The 24,564-nt window shown below is 42.4% G+C and overlaps 1 pseudogene; it reads right to left on the bottom strand.

Moving 5' to 3' along the window:
* Nucleotides 1–19,081, bottom strand: part of LOC146796830 (metalloproteinase inhibitor 1-like) — a 47,780-nt pseudogene extending 28,699 nt beyond the window's left edge.
* Nucleotides 19,082–24,564: the final 5,483 nt, after the last annotated feature.

Genomic DNA, 24,564 nt, shown 5'->3' with positions numbered 1-24,564 from the left:
TTGGAAATTTTTAACTGGTACTCACCCCGTACTTTACGGTCTAGTACTGCCAACAAAGTACTCAGAATAAGGAGGTAGGTTTGTGTCATTTTATTTTATTAGTTCCAATGCATTCACAGAAACCTCCTTGGCAGCGGTTCCTGTGAATGCTAGAAATGTCCGTCAGCCCGATGGGCATTTTTAAGTTTGGCAATCAGGACCCCCACCAGGGCGACAAATATTCTACTCTGTTGCCATGGCAGAGGACAGCCCAACTGCCAACATTTAAATTGGGCCTTTACATTCTATGCATTCCCCAGTCAAATACAGGGCTTCTTTCTTCTAACTCCAAGATGTTTAATCAGATATATTCTTCAAATTCATCCAAGTGGGAGATTAGTGAAGATGTTCAGTTGGAAGTTAACAGTGGTGTTTGGGTTTGTGATCAGCCAGGGGGCTGCTACTGGTCCCCGACTCAAACAACAGGGAACTGAGATTTTCTTGATGCATTTAATTGCCGGTGGAATTGAATGAAGACTGTTTCAATGGAAATTCTCTGATACATTGCTCCCACTGGTTAGCGCCAGGCTTCTCCACTCGCTGAACCCGGATCCATGGTGTAGCTACTAATATCCTGCAGTAATTTGGATGCACTTGCTTTCTAACAATAGTTATGAATAGCAATCCGGTCTCTTTGACACATTAGTAATTCCTTTTCCCTCTTGTGAGGACCAATACAACCAGGGAAAATGATTTGAATGAAATCTCCCTGTGGGCTCTACTGCTTAAGGTGTGAAGGAACCTCCACTCCAGAAGCATACAGACAGACACTGAACACTCCAACGACAGGACTGAGCAGTCATCTTGAAAAACCGCATCTATGCCAGCAGAACAATATAACTACTTCAGTTCAGTCACCCTGATTTTCTTCCTGTAACTTCAGAAATGCTATTGGGCCCCAACTCTAGCCTTGGGGATTATATAGCCACGAGTCCAACGTATGTTTTATTTTATATCTAGTCATGTACCAGCTACACCCCGCCCCACCCCCAGCCTGAGCTATGAAGTACCAGGACACTCTCCCTATAGATTTTCCATTTCCTCAAAACTTTCAGCAGTTAAGATAGGGGAATTATGAACAAGACCATTGTCATTCTGCAGATCTGATGATTTCTCTAACCAAACCCTGAGCTCAGGTGAAGTTCATGCCATATGGCAGTATTTTCATAAGAGATCATAATGCATTTGCATCCCTTGTTGGCTCTTTCTGCCAGCTTGCATTTAAAATTACTGGCAACACCATGCCTAACATCAGAAGGAGGAAACTACTGGTGATTGTTGAGTACAACATCAGAGAGTGAAATGATTCTGTGGCCCTTTCCTAATTCAGTGAATGGGTTTTCAGAAGACTCAGATAAGACAGCCTGTGCAGGTGGCCTGAACCAACTCATGGTTCAGAGGAGGAGATCTCATCTGTATTTCAGTGGGGTGCAGAGCTGAGGAAGAAACTCTCAGTGTTGGATTATGTGTGCATGCAACAGTGAAATTATTGGTGCCACAATATGTGGACTCGGAAAATGAAGTGCCACCCTCTGCCAAAACACTGGAACTGACATGCCTGGGAAGGATTTTGGGATTAGCTAGGTCTCACTACTTAACACTCTGTCCGGGGCTCACTGAAAGGAGCTTATTGGCTCCAGGACTGGTGGCACCAGTCTTCTGCTGATGTGCGTGGCTCTACTAAATGCGGTTTAGGTATTGCAAGATATGTTTGAATGTCAGTAGAAAACTTTCCTCCAGTAGCTGGTATGTATGTATAGATTGTCCTGAGGCAGAGGATGATATCCTCTGAGGAAGAATTTCAGTATCTCAATTATAAATGGAATTTTAGATTTTTGGGGAAATTAAAGCCGAGTCGGGAGACTCTCTTAATACTGTGAGGGGTTCACAGGATTCTAAAAGACCAGTCCTGGACATTGGAGGGTTATTCGTCAAGAAGGCAGTGCTGCCAAATTTGGGAAAAAAATATAGACGTGTTACTCCTGGAACACTGAGTCAACCTACCAAACCTCCCGGAAAGAAATGCCTCTTCAGTAGCTTCAATTTAAATTTTTCCTTCGATGATGGTTTTTGGTGGGAAACGTGTTTCTGGGCCACTTGCCAAATAGCCGTTTTTTGCAGCGCCTTTTCACGACAGCTTGCCAGCTTCTCTCTGACCCTGTTAACTAGAGGGTCAATCACAGTGAGTATTTTTTTCAAAATATTCTTCATTTCGAATTTGATAGCGTTGAGGGACTTTTTTTCTATGCTTTTCTTTGTAGCACTTTTATGCAATTTTTTATTTATTATATCCAATTCTCTTTATTTTGTGACATTTTTCTTATCCGTTGTTGGTGTTTTTATCTAAAGTGGCTTATGTCTCTGAAGATCTCTATTGATGGTATCAGCATTAGGCAAATTTCCGTACATGTACCAGTTATTAGGGATGCATTTTCTCTGGAGAAGCCATTTTCTTCCAAGGTACCAAGGATGATTCTGGTGCTTCTCAGAGGAACAAGCTTGCATCTGTGGGTCAAAGTGTTTGATCCCTTCAGAATCCTAGTCACACCACAAGTCAAACGTTCAGAATATAGCCTCTAGCTGAGCACTGTATTGTTCTTTGTGGCCCAGAAGTACATGGTTAGAGCAGTCTACAGAATAAGTAAGGACAAGAAATGCACAAGCACATTTCTTTGCAATATGAGGGGTTTCTTACACATTTGAGGTGGAGGAACACATTGCAAACCATGCAAATGATGCTGTTACATGAATATTGTAACCTTTGTTGTGAATATAGGGATTTGTGAAATTTGGACCACGAATGCGAAATTTAAAAGCAGAGATTTCAGCTTGTGCATATTTGCAAGCATTAGAGCACTTGCCATTTAATGCAGGCGGGGACTGAAAAGTGGGCGGTTTCCTGTGTTCAATTCTGTGATTTTTCTGCAACACATCTTTTCAAGTTTTGACATATAGCTGTATATAGGATGTTTACAATGCTAACATCTTAGTATAGCTGTGGATGGTGATGAGATAGATTTATTTAGCTACATCAGCAAAGCAGTTATATGTTATCCTTTGTAACATAAAGAGAGAATTATCTAAATTATTGATGTATATGAGACAACTCTTGGACCACATGCCCTCAAGACTAGACAACTGTATTGAAGCAAGACCCCTTGTGTCTCCAAATCATACACGGGTGTTCATTCAGTCTACTAATAACACTTTAGTAAGCTCTGTGTCACACATACGTTATCAGTGGTGCTAGCAAACCTTTATGCATTTTGGGTGAACATGAGAGGTGTGTGGTGAGTGGTGCACAGGGGTGTAAGAGATGGGTGCAGAGGTTTCAGAGTGGCTTTGGGGGAACAGACTAACAGAGTAGTTGTTCAAAGTCCAAATGTTCCCTCTTAAAAACTGCTGACTGCTACATTCTTCAGCACCACACCAGAGATGTCTGACCTGCGATCAAGTACTCAACGTTGAACTCATTGGGATCGGATAGTATTCGCAGGTGCTCCCACTCCATGAATCGATAAACGTCTGTGGCTTCCATGCCTGATCGCCTTTCAGTACCTAGCATGAGAAGTGAATAATAAGGTTGAGGTCATCTGCACATTAACTGAATAGATAAACACATTTGCAGGCAATAACGTTATAAATGTCTTTTGTCCAGTTACCTTTATTTGATTATTGAGACATATGTGCTGTTCCTGTGGTTTGAGGGCAAAAGTACTAGAACAAACAGCAACACGTTCTAATTCCCTTGGACGCCTGAACATGTTGCAATATAATTTCAAAAGCCCTTGCCCTGGCTACAGAGGCTTTATATTCACCCACTTACCAATACTCACACCTCCAAAGTGCCCCCTCCATGAATCTCCAGTCCACATGATCCAATTATTTTTTGCATCCAAAGCCTGATGTTCACTTCTCCCAATTGTTCATGTCATTCTCCACTGGAAGTAGGCTTCATATGGCATTACCAGTAATTGACCACCTCTTATAAGCCCTTGAACCTGGTACACTGCTAATTAAAGGAAGTTTGTCTTGTGTTTACAAGTTTATTGTTTGCAGACACAATGTTCTGCTAAATGCAGTGTACACACTCAGCAGCTGGGTAATGCTCTGGGGCCGTTTCCATCCTCTGATTGGTTTTGCAAGGCATTGAGGCGTGTTACTTGTGAGTCAGAAGTATAGCAAAGCGTGCCTCATTATGCATAAAAGCATAATAAAGTGCAACACCAACTTCAAGATGGTTGTCCTGTTCCTTTGCAAGCTGGTACTGATTGCAGGATGCTTTTTAGGCATTTGCATGATAAGTGTGCATTTCCATGAGCTATATTTAACAACAATTAGACATTGGACTGGATATGTGTGATGCTGTTGGCAGCATCTACACGAACGCACATACAGGCCCCCACTGATGATCATAACTCACTCCTATTAATGTAATCCACCTCATACAAACTGGAGTCAATGCATGGAAAGGTTTGCTTAAGCACACAAGTCTAATCTCAATAATTATGGGCGGACCACTATCCTTGGGTTCCGATGAAGAGTCCTGCCCGGCGTGTAAAGCATTTCAACATGTCAGGGGTGGTGAGCATATATATATATTCATATAGTAGCATGTACAATTACAAAACTTGTATGTTGCATATATTCATGGTCCTCGATATTTAATACTCAAATGTTGAAGTATGAGATGTTCAATTGACTTTTTGCTACTGCTTATTTACCTGCTCTAAAAAAGTCACCTTTTAAGTCACTTGCCTGGGTTCCGGAAATCGGCTGATTTCCTTTGTACCCTGCCACAGCATAAACTCACTCACTGTTCTGTTTTTTTAATTGTTTACTATTGTTTCTTATTATCTTATTCTTGCACTGACTTACATATAAACCCAATTTTTGATTGCACTAATTGTGGCACTTTTTAACTCTTTTTTGAATGGGACCACTGTTCCTTATAAATATGTACCTACCCTTGCTCCCGTCTGACTCCTAGGGTTTCCTTGTTTCTTACCTCGTATATTCATGGTTCCAGCCATCTGATCATTGGAGCAGGTTTTAATTTTTTGCAGGCAACCAATCTGGACTCTAAAAAATTAAGAAGTAAAATCCCCAAAAACTGTAGGCCTATCTCTCACCTACAATTACCGGCAGAAGTATTGGAGAAAGCAATGGATAAAGAGGTTATTTCTTTTCTAAACTCTAATAACCATCTTGATCCCACACAACATGGTTTTTGGCCAAGACATAGCAGAGAAAAGATCACATTCATAGTTGATAAAGAAGAGAGTGCGACCGTAGTCCTGTTAGACTTATCGTCCATATTCTATACGGTGGACCGTCTAGCACTCATGAACCGTTTTGTGAAAACAATAGGGGTAGGCGGAATTCGCAAAATTCACGTTTGCAAACTATCGCGAAAATGTTAAAAATCTCCGCAAACACGTGGAAATATCGCGAAGATGCAGAAGTTTTTTTCCCGCCCGTTCGCGGTATTTTCTGCGTGATCGCAGCTCGCCAACTTACCCATGCGGTTGCTCACGGGCACGAGATCTCATTCATCTCATAATCTCGCGGTGCATGATCGCGAGAAGAAAGCCGTGATCACGCGATGAATGACGTGATGGCGTGACAAATTACGTTAATTCGGGCGCGAACTGTCGCGAGACAGCGCAAATGGCTACCAACAATCCAACATCTCGTGGAGAAGGCGACCGGATCGGGAAAACTTGTCGCCGAACACAGGGATTCAGTAAGGCGATCGCGCGCACGCAAGCATGTATTTTTTTACAGCGCGAGCAAGAAAAAAATTTCCGGTAAGATGCGGATTGCGGAAATTTTGACATTTTCGCGCTATCCGCGGAACGCGAAAATGTAAAATGATCGCAATTTCCGCGAGCGGAACGGAATTTTAGCCCAGGCCTACAAAACAGGCATAAAAAGAGCAGGTGTCAACTTGATCAAATATTTTCTTACCAATAGAGAACAATTAGCGATGCTGGAAGAATTTACCTCAACTTATTTTAAACTTCTCTGTGGGGTCCCGCAAGGGTGTTCTTTAAGTCCAACACTTTTTAATGTGAACGCCCTCTTATTCACCTGATCAGAGCATATGGTTTTTTGGTTAGTTCATATGCTGATGATACACAGTTAGTGGTAGCAGTCTCATCTAATCCAGAAGGAATAGCCCTGCAGTTCAGCACATGCATGAACAGTACTGCGCAGTGGATGCAACTGAACTCTCTTAAGCTTAACTCTGATAAAACGGAGGTGCTAGTGTTTGGTAAAAATACCTCCTGGAACTCCACCTGGTGGCCATCGAATCATGATTCGCTATCAATTCCAGTACAGAAGGCAAGAAATCTGGGTGTCATTTTTGACAACAGATTACCCTTCATAGAACATTCAAATCAGAACACCTCTTCCTACTTCTTTATTTTAAAAACCTTAATAACGATGTTACCATTTCTTTGACCATTAGAGCATAGGAAAGCAGTAATCATAGCCTGGGTAATCTCAAAAATTGATTATAGCAATGCACTATTTGTAGGCTGCCAAATGCGGCTTCTCAATAAACTTCAGACTCTTCAAAACACGGTAGCGAGAGTCCTGTTGAATTTACCAAAATTCTCTTCAGTTTCCGATTCCATTTGGGACCTTCACTGGCTTCCATTTGGGGGCGTGTATTCAGTTCAGGCTCTGTTGGGTTCACTAGGGACTACGTCAAGACGGTCCATTTTTCTTGTTGGAAATTTTTAACTGGTACTCACCCCGTACTTTACGGTCTAGTACTGCCAACAAAGTACTCAGAATAAGGAGGTAGTTTTGTGTCATTTTATTTTATTAGTTCCAATGCATTCACAGAAACCTCCTTGGCAGCGGTTCCTGTGAATGCTAGAAATGTCCGTCAGCCCGATGGGCATTTTTAAGTTTGGCAATCAGGACCCCCACCAGGGCGACAAATATTCTACTCTGTTGCCATGGCAGAGGACAACCCAACTGCCAACATTTAAATTGGGCCTTTACATTCTATGCATTCCCCAGTCAAATACAGGGCTTCTTTCTTCTAACTCTAAGATGTTTAATCAGATATATTCTTCAAATTCATCCAAGTGGGAGATTAGTGAAGATGTTCAGTTGGAAGTTAACAGTGGTGTTTGGGTTTGTGATCAGCCAGGTGGCTGCTACTGGTCCCCGACTCAAACAACAGGGAAATGGTCTGAGATACAAATGCTGCTTGTCTTTTGATATCCCTCTCCTAATGAAAGCCATACTGTCCAAATAATTGCCCTTCACTCAAGCCGTGAATTATGAGAAACAGAAAAAAACATATTACCTTTGTGATTTGAACTTTATAGCCCTTCACCACATCCATCGGGCTGGATCCGGTCTTCTGGGAGGGTTCCAAGAATTTTAAAAAAGAGACAATCTGCACCCAATTACCATCCCTTAATCTATGAAGTAAGGAAGTATTACCATCCCAAGGAAGATTTCTATTACTACCTAGGGAAAACAAGATTCCAATTTCATTTAGCTTTCTGGGTTTGTTCTGTACTGGGTTTGGCAAGAAGTACTAGAACCTGGCCTGATTGTATGGAAGTGCAAGAGGGGTTCTCTTAAAGGGGCAAGAGTCCTCTTTGTCCAGTCCTGCATCCTAAATAAGGCTACCCATTTCCGTTTTTACTGATTATTACAGATATATACAGACCGAACACATACTGTTTCATGTCTGTATTAATTTTTAAAAGCGGAAAAATACAGATAATTTGGCTTCTTTTGAGTGACTCTCTATGCTGAGATTAATTACTTTTGGGCCAATAGCTGTACATATTGGCAGCATGGCAGTTACAAAGCTCAATGACATTTGCTTAAAATACTGTATATCTCAAAATGTATTGGTGCTGTTATGCCAATTTATTAATGTGGGTTCATTCTTTTATTATTTGTTGCTGTGTGATGTGCTAAAACCAGACAGACATCAATATGAGTGCACTTTTATCTGTTAAAAAAAAGTGGAAACAAACAATTTATCTCATCATCTGTTCAGAAAACACAAAATAAATATGGATTACTACCAATAAGATGGCCAAAAAATAAATATGGATAAATACAGATGAAATTGTTAAAAAAAGAAATGCCATAAACCGGGCGCCCTGATCTTAAATAATCACCACAATAAGCATTCTAGAATGATATCTTGTTTGATGATGTTCTCCTGGGGTTTGAGATGTAATGTGACAGCGTTCATTGGACGGCCAGCTTTCATATTCTCTCCCCTTGATCATGTGACATTTTAAAACACATGAAGATGACTGCATCCACTATGCATGCTTCTGAAAAATAGTTTCGGTAGGAGATGTGTTTTCAAATAGATTAAGATAAGCATAGATTTTTGCCAGGTTTTACGGTGATGTTAAATAATGGATATATAAGGCCTTCTTTAGAGTTTGGTGGACAGGGTCCTTTATTCAGGCAATCCATCATGTTCCTAGTATCAAAGCACTTGCTGATTCCACCAGCAGAAACCTTGGATTGATGGCCTCATGAATGGACTATTTAGGATGGACGTTCTCAAGGGTGTTGAGTTTATTAGTGTTTTTATTTGCACCCCTTTGGAAGTTTGTTTTTGCTACTGAGGGACTGAATAGCAGGGCAGAGGATGACTGGTGAATGGGTAACAAAATGCAGCCTTTTGCTGTGAAGACATCGATGATGTGGTTTTTTCATTCAATTTGTATTGGGTTTCAACAATATATTTGAGTTTGTTACACATAAACATAGGCCAAAGGCCACCAAGACCTCCTTGTGTTCCCCTTAATCTTGCATTACTGGATGGGGGGATACATGTGGCCTCCTTTATGATGAGATATCACTGTAAGCCACAAATCCGCCCTGTGTGTAGAGTATAGCATCTGCTTCATCGTTCCCCCTGGTACTAACAACAAGTCACATAAGTCAAGGGGGACGTATTTCTGTTTTAGCTTCCACCTTTCATAAGTATCCATTCCAGATATCAATACTTTGCCCACTCATCTCCCCTGCATTGAGGGCGGAGAGCAGCTCTGTACTTATCCATTTTTTCACATTATGTAACCACATCAAGTAACCAGTCCAAGACGCAAGGCACCGCCAGTGCCTACTAGGACTTGGCTATACAACCGTTTGCCAGGACAACAGCCAGGTCCACAGAGTTCCACTGATTTTTAGACTTTTTTTGTGTGACTCACTGGGCTCAGTAGGAGGAGAAAAGGGTGTTTTGGGGTCAATGTCTGTGATGTCTGTCAGGGTGTATGTTACTTCCCAGTATAGACAACATTACACAGTACCAGACCAGCAGTAATTTGTCGCGCCCTAATACATTTGACCTATGCGCTTTGGGGTCCAATATGCATAAATTCAGTAATTAAATTGCATGAATTTTAGTCCTGCATTTCTGGAGACTGTTTTGACAATTCCTAAACTTTTCCCCCATTTAGCTTCTATGTTCTGTAGTAGGAATCTACCTGGGCCTAAATCATATTGGTTTTTCAATTCCTCAAAAGGAATCCACAGGACCTCATCAAACAGGCCTCCCCAGCTGTGCATCCCCGCCTCCCACCATGATCTTGTGTTGTGATGGTGTGTGAGTCGAATGCTGCCAGGGAGTGTCCACAGCAGAATCTCTGGTTCATATGGAGTCTTCCTGCCCTGTGGCTGGATATATGTGTCCCAGTTCCATTTCGCTACTACCGTGCGTCCATTGCTGGGAATGTCAGCCCTACCCCATATCACGAGCCATCACAGAACATCAGAGGCATCTAATCATGTCAGGATGTCATCCCGTTCCGAATTTCAGGAATCAGCCATCCAGCTCATCGGCAACTGAAACAGGGATGCAGTATAATACAGCTCATTGTTAGTGGCAGGAAGAATCTTGATCGTGCTACTCTGCTTCTTCCAGAGCCACATAATAATTATGTCTGCAGAGAGAGCACAGTTCCTTGAAAAAGGGTTGGCGAATCGCAATCGGGAGAGCTGCGAAAACATATAACTGATGAGGAAGAATGAGCATCTTGGAGATATCAACTCTACCACATGGTGATAGAGGCAGGGAACACCAGAAGGGAGTTGTACATCACACTGTCGCCACTGCCCTGACCAGATTACCATCAAGTAGGTCGCACTCCTTGTGGTAATTCCCAGATATTTAAATGTGTCAAATAACTATTGCATCTCTACCATTGGTATCAAGTGTATTTGAATTTCCATCAGAGTTGTGAGAATAAGCACAATTTACCCCAGTTCATACGAAGGCCGATAGTTCTCGAAACTGAGGCCATTAAGAGTGGTAAATTGTGGTGTTGACTTTGGAGGCACACCAGAGCTTTGTCGATGTAGAGTGAGATTATATACCATTGATTCTCAATTTACAGACCCCAGTCAGGATTCTAGCCCCATACATGGCATGCTAGGGGCTCCATTCCGGAGCAAAAACAAGTGGTGAGAGCCAGCAACCCTGGTTATTCCTCTTTTGATAGGGATATTGTCAGACACCACTTATCCTCCTGTGCCGATCCATGCCAACCGCTGCCTATAGAGGAGGCGCATCCTATCACTTGCCTACCCCTTGTCTGCAGAGTACCTTCATCAGGAAAGGCCAGCTTAACGTATTTGAGGTGGCGAAGTGAGCTAAAGAATGATGATGGATTCAACCCAGATCTGTGACCGGGGGTGAGCGTCCGAAAAGTTTCATCACTCCGTCCATCGTCTCCTTGTGTTTGCAGTTTTAAACGACCATGTCAATATGGCAAGTTAATCCCCTTGCCAGTCCTTAAACCTTCCCTTTTAATACATATAAGTCACCCCTGTGGTAGACACTGGACAGTGCAGTGTATTTAAAAAGTAGGACACACTTTTGAGTTTTACATGCCCTGGCAGTGAAAAACCCCTACATTTGTTTTAAACTACTGCCAGGACTATCTCTCCCAATTAGCATTACCTTATTACATTTTAGAAGTGTAATTTTCGATTGGAAAGAGATTGGACCCCAAAGTTTGGTGTCTCTAGAATCACAATTTAAAATCGCAACTTATTGTGAAGTCGGATTGTAAATTGTAATTCTGAAAATGCCACTTTTAGAAAGTTGGCATTTTCTTACTTTAGCCATTTGGTGCCTGCTGACTGTTTCTGAATACACTTCTGGCTTGGGTAACACTTGGGCTTTGTGCATTCCCTCTAGACAGCCACACACAACAGGAGCTCAGGTGTGACTTTATGAGCCATTAATTGGCTGCTGGTGGGGCAGAACTGAACACTGCCTCACTTACATCTGAATAGGCTTTGTCTTGTCCACACACAATGGCCTGCACATCTCCCTTGAGTGAGTCTGGAGCCAGAGCAGTAAGGGCAGAGATTCTGTGCACTTCAAAGGCATCTCTTTGAAGTGTTCCTCACTTTGAAGGCACAACTGGTTAGAAGTACTGGAACTCTGACCCTATCAACTACGACACTACTGGACCTGCCAAAAGGAAAGACTGTTGTGCTGCTACAAGACCTGCCACTCTGCTGAACTCCTGCCCTGGAAGAACTACTTTTCTGATGAGCTGCCCTGCTGCCTGCTACCATCTGCAGTGCTGAGGAAGAGCTGGACTAACTTACTTGAACCTAAGAATTATCAGGGCATTCTGGCTTGCCTCCTGTTTTATGAGTCAACGATATCAAAGTAATTACCCCTGCTCCTGTGCCTGGCCATTGGAAGTGGATCCAAGTGCTTGCCCCAGTGGAACCCACAAATCCTCTGCTACATGAGCAGAATCAATGCATTGCCGCTGTTTCAGGAACAGAACCGGCGCATCACACTTGGAACCAGTGTATCACCATCGAAACTGACACTTCAGACCAACCACATCGCTGATGCTGCATAGAGAAATCCCGATGCATCGGCTTTAAAACCAATGCATCTCGGACCAGGCACTTTGTCTTTGGAACAGGTGCATCGCCATTGTTGCGTTGAGAAAATTCTGTATCTCCTTGACTGTAGGATTGATACTAATTAATCGGTCAGTTGTACCCCACATCTTGCGATTGCGACCAGGATCAAGGTAGTTTTGTTCAGCAGGCCTTGCTTGGCTCCTGTACCTGGCTGACGCTCCATCGCGGTCAGCCTGAACTCTTGATTTTGCCCCACTGCTTCTAAGTACTATTTTTTACTTTTAATCTTCAGAAATTCATAACTTGACTTCTACTTATTGGATTTTTGTTGTTTTGGTCGTTTTATTTATAACATCATAATATATTTGTCTAAAATGGTGTGAAGTCTTTTTGTGGGGTTACACACTATGAAACAGAGCAGTGTTGGATCTAGAACGACCACACTAGTGCTTGTGTACACAGCATATAGCACTTAAAAATTCATATCTCAACTTCTACTGATTGGATTTTTGTTGTTTTGGTCTTATTTTATTTATAAAATCATACTCTATTTTCTAAATTTGTGGGGTTACACACTATGAAACAGAGCAGTGTTTGCCCTATATTGATGAACTAGTGCTTGTGTACACATTATTCAGCTGTAGTGCTCCACATCTTGCAGTCCCACTGCTCGGCAACCACAATATATACAACAACAAACTTGATTGAGGAGGGAGCACTCAATGTATTTCATATCAATTTTAGTTTCAGCAATTCAGAGCAATAAAAAAGTTCATAACGCAATTATCTTTGTTTGATCTATATAAGAGGAGGGATCCAAAATGTGATTTTCAAAAAATAGTGTCTTTATCTGCATTTCATCAACATTTTGCACTTCCAGCCAGCCCAGCCTGAATGTTTTTTCCTGTAAAGGACTTCACCAGGGTTTGCATAAATATATGTAGCATTCAGAAAATGGGTTAGGCTAATCCTCGTGTGGCTCGGAACGGTTTCTCCGTAGTGGAATCTGCAGAATAATGCCAAAAGACGCCATTTCATGCACTTTGACATAATTCTACAGATTCCACTACAGGAAAACTGACTGTTCTGATACCAATCCTCTAAAAGTCCTGATCGAAACCAAGTCAATGTTTCGGCTGACCGCGATGGATACGTTGGGTGGTTACGGCGGGTCAGAATTTTACCTTCGCACTTAGAGTCACTTTTTTGTTTCCCTTTTCCCTCAACGTTGAGCGAGCCTTCTCGGCAATTCAGTTCCAAATTGACGATGGCAATCTGCATCAGTGTGATGCCTCAGTGACTTCAGGAGGGCTTTGTCAACGAAGGAGAAGAGCTCTGGAGATTTCAGCGGGGCAAACCTGGATTTCAGGCTGAGTCACGGTTCAACATCGCTAGCTTGCCTCTTGTCATTAGGGTTGGTCAATTTATGGAGCTGTTTGACAAACATTGTACATATGTTTCCAAACTTCTGGATCTTGTTCTAGAAAGCCTCCTGTGGGTCTTTGAGGGTCCACAACACCAGCCAATGGTCCAGTAGCTCTGAGTTGCCACTTGGAGGTTTGGGACTACAATACGCACAATTCACCTGGCCAAATCCTTTAAAGTACAGGCGAAGCTGATAAGCTGTGCTTGTCTTGGTGGGGTTGATGCAGGTAAATTTTAAGCTCTTTCATACCTGTTGCTTTCAGCAAGTCCACTCTTTAAACTTCTGAAGCAAGGTATAGTCCCCTTTTGTTAAGCCCAGAGTGTGAAGAGGTGCAGTCCTTCAGAATGCAGTTCTCTCTTGATGCAGACCAACGGTTCAGCAGGCCAGTCCTTCTTCTACTGATGTTTCCAGACAGGGATCAGAGTTGCTGGGCAGCTCTCCAATATTTATACCAGTTTCTGGGCAGGCAAGGGGGGGCACCCCTGACGAATGGGGTGCAGGGAGCCACCCTATTTGATGACAACTTCTTTCGAAGTGTGGCGTATTGTTGTCCCAGACAACACCTCTCAACAAAAATCTAAATGGAGAAAATCTCTCTTGGAGGTTCAGATCTGGCTAACAAAACCCAAAGGTGTGGTTAACGTTTCCTTACCCTCCCATTCCCGACCCTATCCTAATTCAATTACAGAGGCTCCCATTTGGCTTGGGGTGCAGGAAGTATGGCTAGTTCTGGTTCCTGTACTCACTGTCTTTCTCCTTTTGAACACCAATTTGGCTACCCAGCCCCCTTCCTGTCCTGGCATCTGCTGCAGCAGATCTTCTCCCACCACATGGTCTCGGTCTCAGCCCAGGCCACTTCACACCTAATAAAGGAAGATTGCCTCAGCCTGCCAAAGGCTGGCAAATCAGAAGAGGCTGCTACAGGGATGATTTGAGGTAACTTTAGTAAAGCAGTTCTGAAACTACTGCAATAATTATAATAAATCTAATCTTGGCAAGTTATTGGATTTATTCTGACTATTTTTTGAATACTTTCACTTATTGCTCTAGCCCACTCCTGTCAAAACCTTTCCATGTTAGCCCATGGAGCTAGCACACTAGAATAGGGAAAAAGAAATTGGCAGCTTTTCCATCACTGGGGCATATAAAACATCTTTTATCATCTGCTTATTATAACAATGCACCCTACCCTTGGGGCACTGAGGGCAGACATTACGAATGACATGTGTCAGAATAAGGTAGTTTAAGACTTTTGAAGTGTTTTTAATTCCAAAGTAAAATTCGGACATAGTTTTATTTTTAAAGTAGCCTGCAATGCTCTTCAATGAATAAGGCTGTCAGCAAATATGAGCTGCTGATTCTGGGTCTTGCACAAATGAAGAAACACAAAGCCCAAGTTCCTAACAAGACCCAAGAACGGAGGTGGGGGTGGAGCCGGTGACCACTCAGGCTCCTTTCCTAAAACTCGATCACATAATTATTTCCTTAATTTGCCATTTCATTGCTTGGCCTTAAATGCCTAGCAGCTCAGCTCTGTTTAGTTGAGCCATGCACTTAGTGTATTCCGGCCCAGAGGTCAGGGACTGGAGAGGTGCAAACTAAAATACCACGATCCTCCCTACTTCAGGGTATCACACACTGAGAAGGATTCTCACAAAACCTGTGACTGTTATGATTGCAAGCACAACTTTCCTATACAGAAAACATGCACTCTGTACAAGGCTACTATTATCATGGATTCTAACATTGATTGTCAGGTATCCAGCAAGATTTTTTAGAGATCTTCCCATCATTCCTTGAATAACATTTCTTACATAATCTGGGTAACCCTTTCCCTTCTACCAGTGGTCTTTGAAATATGACCACCTAAGATTGTCATTACTGTGGAATGTTAGCCTTAAAGAACTTTGGACAATGTCCTCTACAGAATTTGATGATATTTCACTAAAGGCAGTGCTAAGTTTGTAAAACAATAAGTTAGTAGGCCAGCGCAGCTTGCACTATCCATTGCGCCTGCATGTGCAGCCAATGCAAGTACCAACATAGCTACTAGCCTCTACACTGTGCATGTGTAAATATTCCGACTATTCCAGGCTCACAAAGCAATAGCAATGGCTATAGCAGCAGGTATTAGTCATTGTTAATGCACATTGAAGTAATAACAACTGTTGCTGTGCTCTTCTCTAAATTAGACAAACAGTGCCACCATGTGCCAATGTTGACAATAAAGTGCCGGTGCGAAGCACCAGAAACCACCGGCTCAACTTAAGCACTGAAAAAGTCTCATTCATAATAGAAATGAAAGAGCTCTGTTGAGGACTTTTAGGACCAAGAGTCCAGTAAAATGAGAACTCCTAATTAGGGGCCTGATTCACAAAGGTGAACTTACACTTTTGTGCAAGTTTACAATTTTTGGGTTGTTCACAAACTAGAAGTCCAATTTTACTAATAGTAATTTTACCACTGCGGAGACTCTGAACTTGTGGCAGAGGCTCCACACATAAAAAGATAGGACTGTTATGTATTTTTATGTGCAGAGTTCCCTGCCCCAACTGCGGAGTCTCCTCAGTTGTAAAATTACTATTCCCTGGAGAACCGCACTTCCGTTTGTTAAAAATACCAAAGAAACATTGGCAAAGTCTGTATATCTAGAGTTGGTTGCCAGCCTCTTTTTGTTTTTGTCAATGCTATTTTTGTTTTGTTAAAAACATATTGTCATAGAGGGAGCATTCTGGCTTTCGCCAACATGAAAGCAATCACTGGCAAAGCCACTAGGTTTCACCTTTGGGATCTGTGGCTTTGCCAATCTTTTTTTATCTATGCTGTATAGCATCACTGATGATGTGCAGCATACCTAAAAATATGTGTGATCATATGGCTGCTGTGAAGTGTTATTTTATAGGCACATGTGCTTTTATTTCTCTCTTTATTTACAAAACCATATGACTTTATTTTTCTTTTTATTCACCAATTCACAGTTAAAACTTTAAAAACGTGCCCTATGCCAAGCAGAACGTGACTGGAGAAAAAAGTACTCTTCAGACAAAAAAGATCTATTTCCAACTCATCCTAAACAATACAAAAATGCCCTCTTACAAACCAAGGCCGCTTATTTCTCCAACAAGATATTACGTTCTACTAATGAATCTAAGGAATGTTGCTGAACTATCCAAGCCAGATAGAGTCACAGGAAAACGCGCCCCACTCAAGCATTATGTGCCTCACTCAATACTTATTTTATTGAAAAAATCATCACCATCAAGTTTAGCATACTTGCTAATGCCCCTCCTAAAGCTCAACCATCTACGCTCAGGAACCGTCACTCGCTGGAGCAGTTTCAACTATGCCGACGAACTCCAACTGATCTTTGATATTGATCAGTCGGCCGCCTCGGTTTCCAACTTCCAATCTACCATGAGACATATAAGCAACTGGATGAACAACAACCACCTGAAATTTAACCCAGATAAAACTGTGCTGATCCTAGTCGGCAGGCCATCAAACATCTGGAATTCTAACTTCTGGCCTATCGAACTGGGAACCCCCCTCCCTTCCAGTTCAACCAAAAGCCCAGGCATCACTATCAACAGTGACCTGTCTATGAAAGCCCAGATTGGGATGGTGGTTTCTTCCTGTTTCTTTCAGCTTTGAAAGTAGAAGTAGATTCCTTAACACTGAAGCCTTGACCCAAGTAGTATTGGCCTTAGTCATTTCTCATATTGACTATACCAACTCATTCTTCGTTGGTGTTGCAGCATATCAATTAAAAAGACAACAACTAGTACAAAACCAGGTGGCCAGACTAACATACCTCCAGCCTAAATGGCACCATGTCACCCCATTAATGAAAGGAATACACTGGCTTCCGGTAGCTGAACGAAGTGCATTTAAGCTGGGTTGCATCACCTGCATGGCAACTGGCCAGTGTTTGTATCTTCTTCTGTACAGCGTTACGTCCCTTCTAGGGACCTTAGGCCTTCCCATCTGAATCTCCTAGTCATTCCATCCTTTAAACACAAGAAATTGGGGGGACTAAGATTTGCGGTCTTGGCCTCACAATTTTGGAACTCTCTCCCTTTGGACATCAGATCGTTAACATCCTACTTCCAATTCAGGAAACTTCGAAAGACCTGGCTGTTTTGTCAGGCATATGATTAAATCACTCAGCCTTAGTGTTCCTTGGATTCCAGCGCCATGAAACCATGTAGTGTATGTGCGCTTTAGAAGTACCTTTAAATTAACATAACAGTGGACTGGTAAATAAAAAAGAAATTTTGTAAAAGTGTCTTTTCAAGAGGAGCTATTAGGGGAACAATACGTGGTAAAGTAACATGAGGGAAGATACATGGGGAAGCAAGGCAGAGAGCTGGGCTCATAGAAGCACAAGTAGGGTGGACAGAGAAGCAACCAGGGCAAAGTGGTCTGCTGGGGAAGGTGGGGGAGAAACATATGGGCAGTGTTTAACTTGAGCTGAAGGTTGCAGGTGGAGCCAACTGGCACTTATATTTTTCCTTCCAAGCCTTTGATCCAGAGCAAGAAAGAAAATACAGAAAAGGATGAAAGAAGGAGGTAGAGAAAGATAGAAAATAGGACAATGGGAGAATGGAGGAATAAAAAAGAACCCTCAAGAATGTGATGAAGAGTATGCATTGTCTTTACAATTGTCACCCTCATGCCTCAGATTAAAGAGGCATGAGGGGTAATCAATACATTCTTTGTATCTGGCACCTCAACTTTTGATCATGCCGGCAGCAGGCTTCTGAGAAAAACTTTAAGCCCTACCATTTATGAGTCCACAACTTAAGCATTGTATACAGGCAAGAGAAAGCAACACAAGTGTGGGTGGGGAAAGAGAAGCAAATGATACAGATGAAAAAGACATGCACACCCACGAAGTGCTTAAGATAAAAGGAAAAAAAATGTTTGCTAAAAGTCAGTAGTGGAATATATAAATCATTCTTGTAAATCTGGTTCACCGAGTGATCCATGTCCTCCATGGGTTTTGATTGCTAGTTTGAAGATGATCAATCTGCTTCTGAATCAATTATTCAATAGTTCTAGCCAATGAGTCACTATGCCAACTTGCTGGAAGCAGGCCAAACTAATTCCTTAACTAAACATTCTCTTGGCAGATAGATCAGTGCTTGCAAATTTCAGGCAGATTTTCCTTTTACCTGCGGTGTCAAAGATATTGGAGAAGCTCATTAATGGGCAGCTTGGACCAGGAGCAGCTGTTACACTACTCATGGCCAAGACTAAGACGGAATCGGCACTAGTGGAGTTAACAGATTCCATCAAGTTGGCACTTGATCATGGGAAACAGGCTGAAACGAATACATTGGAGTCAAAGGTTCTATTCTCACTGATAGAAGTCTATCTCTCTGGATAGCTCTGTAAGCTCCCGACCCTAAAGTAACCAATTTTGAATACCCACATAGATCTCTCTAAGCCCAACTCTTGATACCATTTATATGGCTCCTTTGGCCTCCTTAGGTGAGTCCTTTGGGGTCCGGATAGTGTTGTATGCTGATGACACACAGATTTCACTTTCTATGGAAAGAAAACTCTCCTGAAGGTCCCAGGATATGTGACATTTGTACCGCAGTAACTGTTCTGTAGAACTGGTGGAAAACATCTGCAAGCCTCCACAGGGCTAGAGATCTCCAGGAACAGAAGACTTGCCACAAGCAAGATACACTTTCTGGGGTCCATGGATTTCCTGGAGGTAAACGGTTGTACCTCTGCTGGAACTGTTCTGTGGAGACAAGAAATAGGAGCACAACATTGTAAACCTTGAACAGCTGAGGTTGGGTACAGGTAGCAAGGTGGCACCCTTCACTGCACTGTCACAGGAACATTCTTGGGAATATTATGAATGTGCTAATGTTCTCGTATGATGTGGGCTTGCACTGCAAGGACAACTAATGTGGCCAGATTGACTGGAGTCTTTGATGTCCTCGACAGAGGTCATTTTTGTTTAAAGCTGTTTATAATGTCTTCAGGCTGCACAGACTAAAGTAAAACTTCATAGACAGCATGCAGTTCTGAGAGGTGGGGCATGGAAACTGGGGCTGAAAACTGCTGAGAGGTTGGAGGCCCGGATTTATGAATCTATGGCCAGTGGTTTGCAGCAGGGGCCATTTAGTCCATTGCAAATATTCAGTAGAAGTCTCAAAGTCAACAGGTCCCAATTTTCTAAGGCGACCTGCGGGTAGGAGAAGAGCCAGGTAGTGAGTGCCTATTGCACTCTCATTTCCGGCTTGGCCAACCATGAGTAATTAGGCATTGCATGCACCCAGTGTCCAGAAATGCATCAGTTCTGGTGAGGAGGGCTGCTGACATTGGCAGGTGTACCCCAATATCCAATGCAAACCTAGGAACAGAACTGACATGTAAAGGTCTTTAGGGTCCCATATATGTCAAAGATTGAAATTACTATTACTTTAGGAGATGTTGGAATGTGAATACATAGTACATTATTCATATATAGAATATAAATGGACCAATTAGATTACAATGCAGGCAGGGGGCCCTTCTGTTTCCTGCCAGCATGACGTCGTCCGCAATCACAGCCCTTTGGTAGGTGAGATCTGCTATGGGAGTGCGAGGGTGGATTAGGACTACATGTAATGTTTAATAGTGATGGATGCCCTGCAATCTGCACCTGCCACCCTCCCCTGGAATGATAAAGAGGCCGGGGGTCTCGTACAGCTACAGAATCTTCCACACAGAATAGTGAAATAATAACACACTTTCCCTTGTCCTAAATGTAGAAGAAACTCATCATGACGTTACGTAATATTATTCCACACAGAATTGCATATGGGTAGGAGCCACTTGTTACAAAGATAAAACATCCAAGATATACTTTTTTACTGATAGCAGAGTGGCACACAAAAGTTTCCTTTGAAAATGTGATGTATTTGTGTCAGACCTAATGTTATGATGTAAGAGGCTTCCTAACAGACCATGCCCATGTGTTACGAGGAGGAGAAATCTTAGTCAAACAGATGTATTAATACCAGGATGACATACACATCAGAGTCCTATACACACCCACTGTTTACATATGAGGATGCCAAGGGTGAAGACAAAACCCAGCTGCAATACAGGTTTCAGACTCGTCATCAGGTGGCCCAGCTTTCACTCTGCAGGAACTAATGTTGCATCAGAGCTGGCGCCTGCCTCATTCTGCTTTGTCAGACTACCTCCCCTTAGCATGGTTTCATCTTCCGAGGGCGTTCATTGGTTCTTGTGTGCCCAACAATGGCAGCAAACATGCGTCTTCCACAATTTTGCCTACAGCAGGACACCACTTCCATTCTGCCAAGCCCTGAGTATATATCCACAGACATAACTTAATGCATCCACTTCAGCACCTTCTTTCTTATAGGCAGGGCCACTCGAATTATGCGGCAGAGAAGGACCAAATTATGTTGCAGGGTTAAAGAAATTATACGAGAAAAAAAAGCTAATTATATTGGTGGCAGTTTTATTTCATTAGTTTGTCAATTTTACACCTGGTAATAGTGTCTAGAAAAAGAGGACACCATATTAATAACCATTTAACACCCAAGTACAGCAATAAGTAACCTAAAGATGGCCAGCCAAACGCTCAGGTGCGCAGCAACCCGACTCTCCATATTTTTTGTAACCTTTGATGCGTCTGAGCTAGAAACAAAAGGGCAGATTTACAACCCCTTGCGCCACTTTTGCGTCTCTTTTCCCATGTTAAAAGTGACGTCAAAGTGGCGCAAGGGGCTTGTACATCTGCTAGACAGCCGTCGTCGGATTTCACGCCCGTTCACCAACCTTTTTTACTTTTTCCAGTTTTTCAGAAATAAACTCCAAAACCCGGAGTTCGTTCCGAAAAAAACAAAAAAAAATAACGATTCCCACACCTGATTTACCATCACCTTTGTGACGTCCCGCTAGTGAGAGAACTGGTGAGACTTAAAGGACGCACCCATGTGCAGCAGGGGGGTCCTAAATACGTTAGCCGTCCCGCGGGTCTGGTGATGGGGTCTCGCGTACTACATGGCGCAATTAGGGCACAGGCAGGTGGGGCCAGTTGGAGTCCCCCTGCACCAACCACCACTGCTAACAACCAAGCCACAGTCTCCTGTGTTCTTTATATCTAGACCAGCCGGCCACACCTTACCTGCAGTGCAGCAGCCGACTGCCGCTTCCCTGTCATCACAGCGCCAGTCACCGCAGCTTTCAATAACTACAACATTAAATATAAAATGTTCTTGCCGGTTTAGTCACATGTGGTGTGGTAAATAATTTAATTACCGGGACTTAATTTGATACAGAAACATAATAAAAATAGCTCAGTAAATAAGAGGCAGAATCCGTGGTATTAGAGGTTCGGAATGGGCTTTATTCCAATGGATGATTCGAATCGGTGACTCCAAGTTCCATCACCACGGAGGTTCAGGAAGTGAAGTACATACTTTATTGATAATTAATCACTTTTATACAATAGGCATTACAGTGAAGCAAATGCAAGAGGCGTAACAATTCATAATGTAGATAAAACATGCATGCGTAGCAAAAAGTAGGCGTAACTGGGTGTGACTAAAGAACGTCATCAGGTGTGATGTCATAATAGGGTGGTTCCATGAAAGAATTTCGCAATGTCAGCAGAAATACTTGGCAGAAATGCGCGCGCAGCAGCATGACGTGTGATTGACGTGCAACTAGGGGGTGAAGGGGACTTGACATTTAGCTCTACATGTGGCGACAGAAGTCTGGAGGGTCAAGTCAACCTAATCCCAAATCATATCTAACATCCTATGTTTAAAGAACTATGTTATCCAAAAGAGAGGTCTCTTAGAGTAGAATCTTATTCTATACTGACTATACTGACTGTTAGTGCGTGTACAAGCGTCTAAGTGTCTACACTAGATGCGAGGGCAGAAGTCTTCCATAATAATAGGGCTATGAATTACTTGCATAAAGACAGAGAAGCCGGGCCTTTGCTCGGTAACTGGAAGAATGTTTACTTAAACTACTAGACAGGAATGCATTGGGCAGGGAGCGGAGCAGATAATTTCGAAGGTGAAATACAGTTTTTGGCAGGCAACAGGCTGATGTCAGGCTTCGTGAGCCGCGCAGGGAATGAGACAAAGTTCATGGTCACAGATGCAGGCTCAGACTGGAGCTTTCAGAGGCAGAAGGCAAGAAAAGCTTGATGACAGAATCAGGGCCTACTTGCCTGGACTGTAAAATGGCATAAGTGAACCATATAAAGCCGGTGGCCTTTCATACTTAGGAATGGGATATCCGGCCTATTCATGGCGGATCTGAAAGAGGACATGTTGACGGTGGACGCACATGTGTTTGCGTCTTCATAACTGGAACTGGAGGGAGCATACATGTACTTGTGATTCATACATGAAACCGTTGGGGTCCAAGATAGGGGACATAACTGATCGGAAAAATCCATATTTCCACATTCCCTCCTTGTGCCCTACTTGCCCGTCAAGAGATATCAATCTTCATCAATCCATTGATCTGTTCATATAGCATCATTTGTTCTTCTTTTTTCTTCTGGGATGAATGAAATCTTGGTGCTGGAATACACGATGTGGCACACAGACCACAGATCGCTGGACCACATTGTAGACATAGACAGCAACTGAATAGTATGAGAAGGCCAATACCTAGGAAGGATAGGACCTTCCATCCAAAGGTAGATAATACACTCCAAAACCAACCGGACCAAGTCCAGGTGCCTGGATTCTGGTGTATCTGGCTTACAATCTTATGAAGGCGAGTTATGGCTTTATATACAGATGGCGAATTTTCTGGTATGAAAATGCAACAACTTGATCCGATGACCCTACAAGCTCCGCCCCTATCGGCCAGGATGACGTCAAGGACAAGACGATTTTGAAGCACAACAATCCGCATAGCAGACTGCTCTTCTGTTAAATTGCCTAAGGCGGAAATAGTTTCGTTCACTACTGCTTCAAGGGTTCTAGTTAATCTACGTATCAGCTTACTATTAGTAACGGTACCTATATAGGGAAAGAGACCTTTATTGAAATCTGTGTATTTTTCCCATGCTGTTTCAGTGTAATCGACTATTGGGAGATCTCTCCTTTTTCTATTGTGTACTAAATGAGTATTTCTGTGATAGTCAGGAGGAGCTAGGAAAACAGGTGGCAAAAGGAATCCAATGTAGCAGGTACCATCCCAATCTAGAGGCAAACGTACATATGACGTCTGACCACATATGAAATAGGAATGGCGAGAAGCTCTAAATGTAGACTTGCCTTGATCACTAAATTCTACTACAGTGGTGAATCTACTAAGGCCCATATGTATGGAACCATTCTTTCTTACACATAATTCACCTTTTACTGGAAATATTGACATAGCGGGCAAAATTGGAGTAGCTTCGGATTCGACATTTAGGATCATAAGATTAAGCGTAAAATTACCTAATCCATACACTTCATTTTCTAGATCAGTTCCTGTTCTTTTGGGAAGTCCCTCCTTGTTAGGGTAGCAGACTTTAAGTAAAACTAAGTTCAAATTTCCCCATACCCAGTTGTCTTGATAAACTGCAGAATTCGAATCTAGGGAATTAATTAAACTAAACCATGCTCCACAGGAGCCGTTGTGTGTGAACGGGTATGGAAAGAGAGGTAGAATTCCTTTATAATTCTGATAGGGAGGGAGTCGGCCACATATCCAACAATTTGTAGCATTGCTAACCTGATGGGAATGATGTAACATACTAATAAACGTGTTATTGCGCAGCGCAAATCTATAAGACAACTCATGCGGAGGTAATTCACTAAAAGAATGTTCAGCAGTAACATTATAAACATGTCTAGAAATAGGATAATATATGTGCAACAATATACTTGCAGTAATTATTAAAAGACTTAAGAAAAACAAAATTAATAACGTCACTATACAATGACTACGCAGTGATTTACAGTACGCATGTCGTTTCAACATTTTTCGGGTTTTTTCTCTATTCAGGTCTAAGGGATACATGTCAGAGACAAATTCAACCGCTTCACCTTGGAGAGGACTTAAACAATCAAATTGCTTGACTGGTTAGACCTGAGTTTTAGTTTATATTGTTCGGGATTACTCATTTCAACCAAAGGAAGTTTTGAGTCAATGGGTGAAGACACACGAGGTGTGGTATTTACATCCGATGGTAGTCCATG

Source organism: Triturus cristatus, chromosome 10 (genome assembly GCF_964204655.1).
Source record: "Triturus cristatus chromosome 10, aTriCri1.1, whole genome shotgun sequence".
Taxonomy (NCBI): Eukaryota; Metazoa; Chordata; class Amphibia; order Caudata; family Salamandridae; genus Triturus; species Triturus cristatus.
The sequence above is the reverse complement of the archived record's forward strand: the minus strand, read 5'-3'. Positions and strand labels throughout refer to the sequence as shown.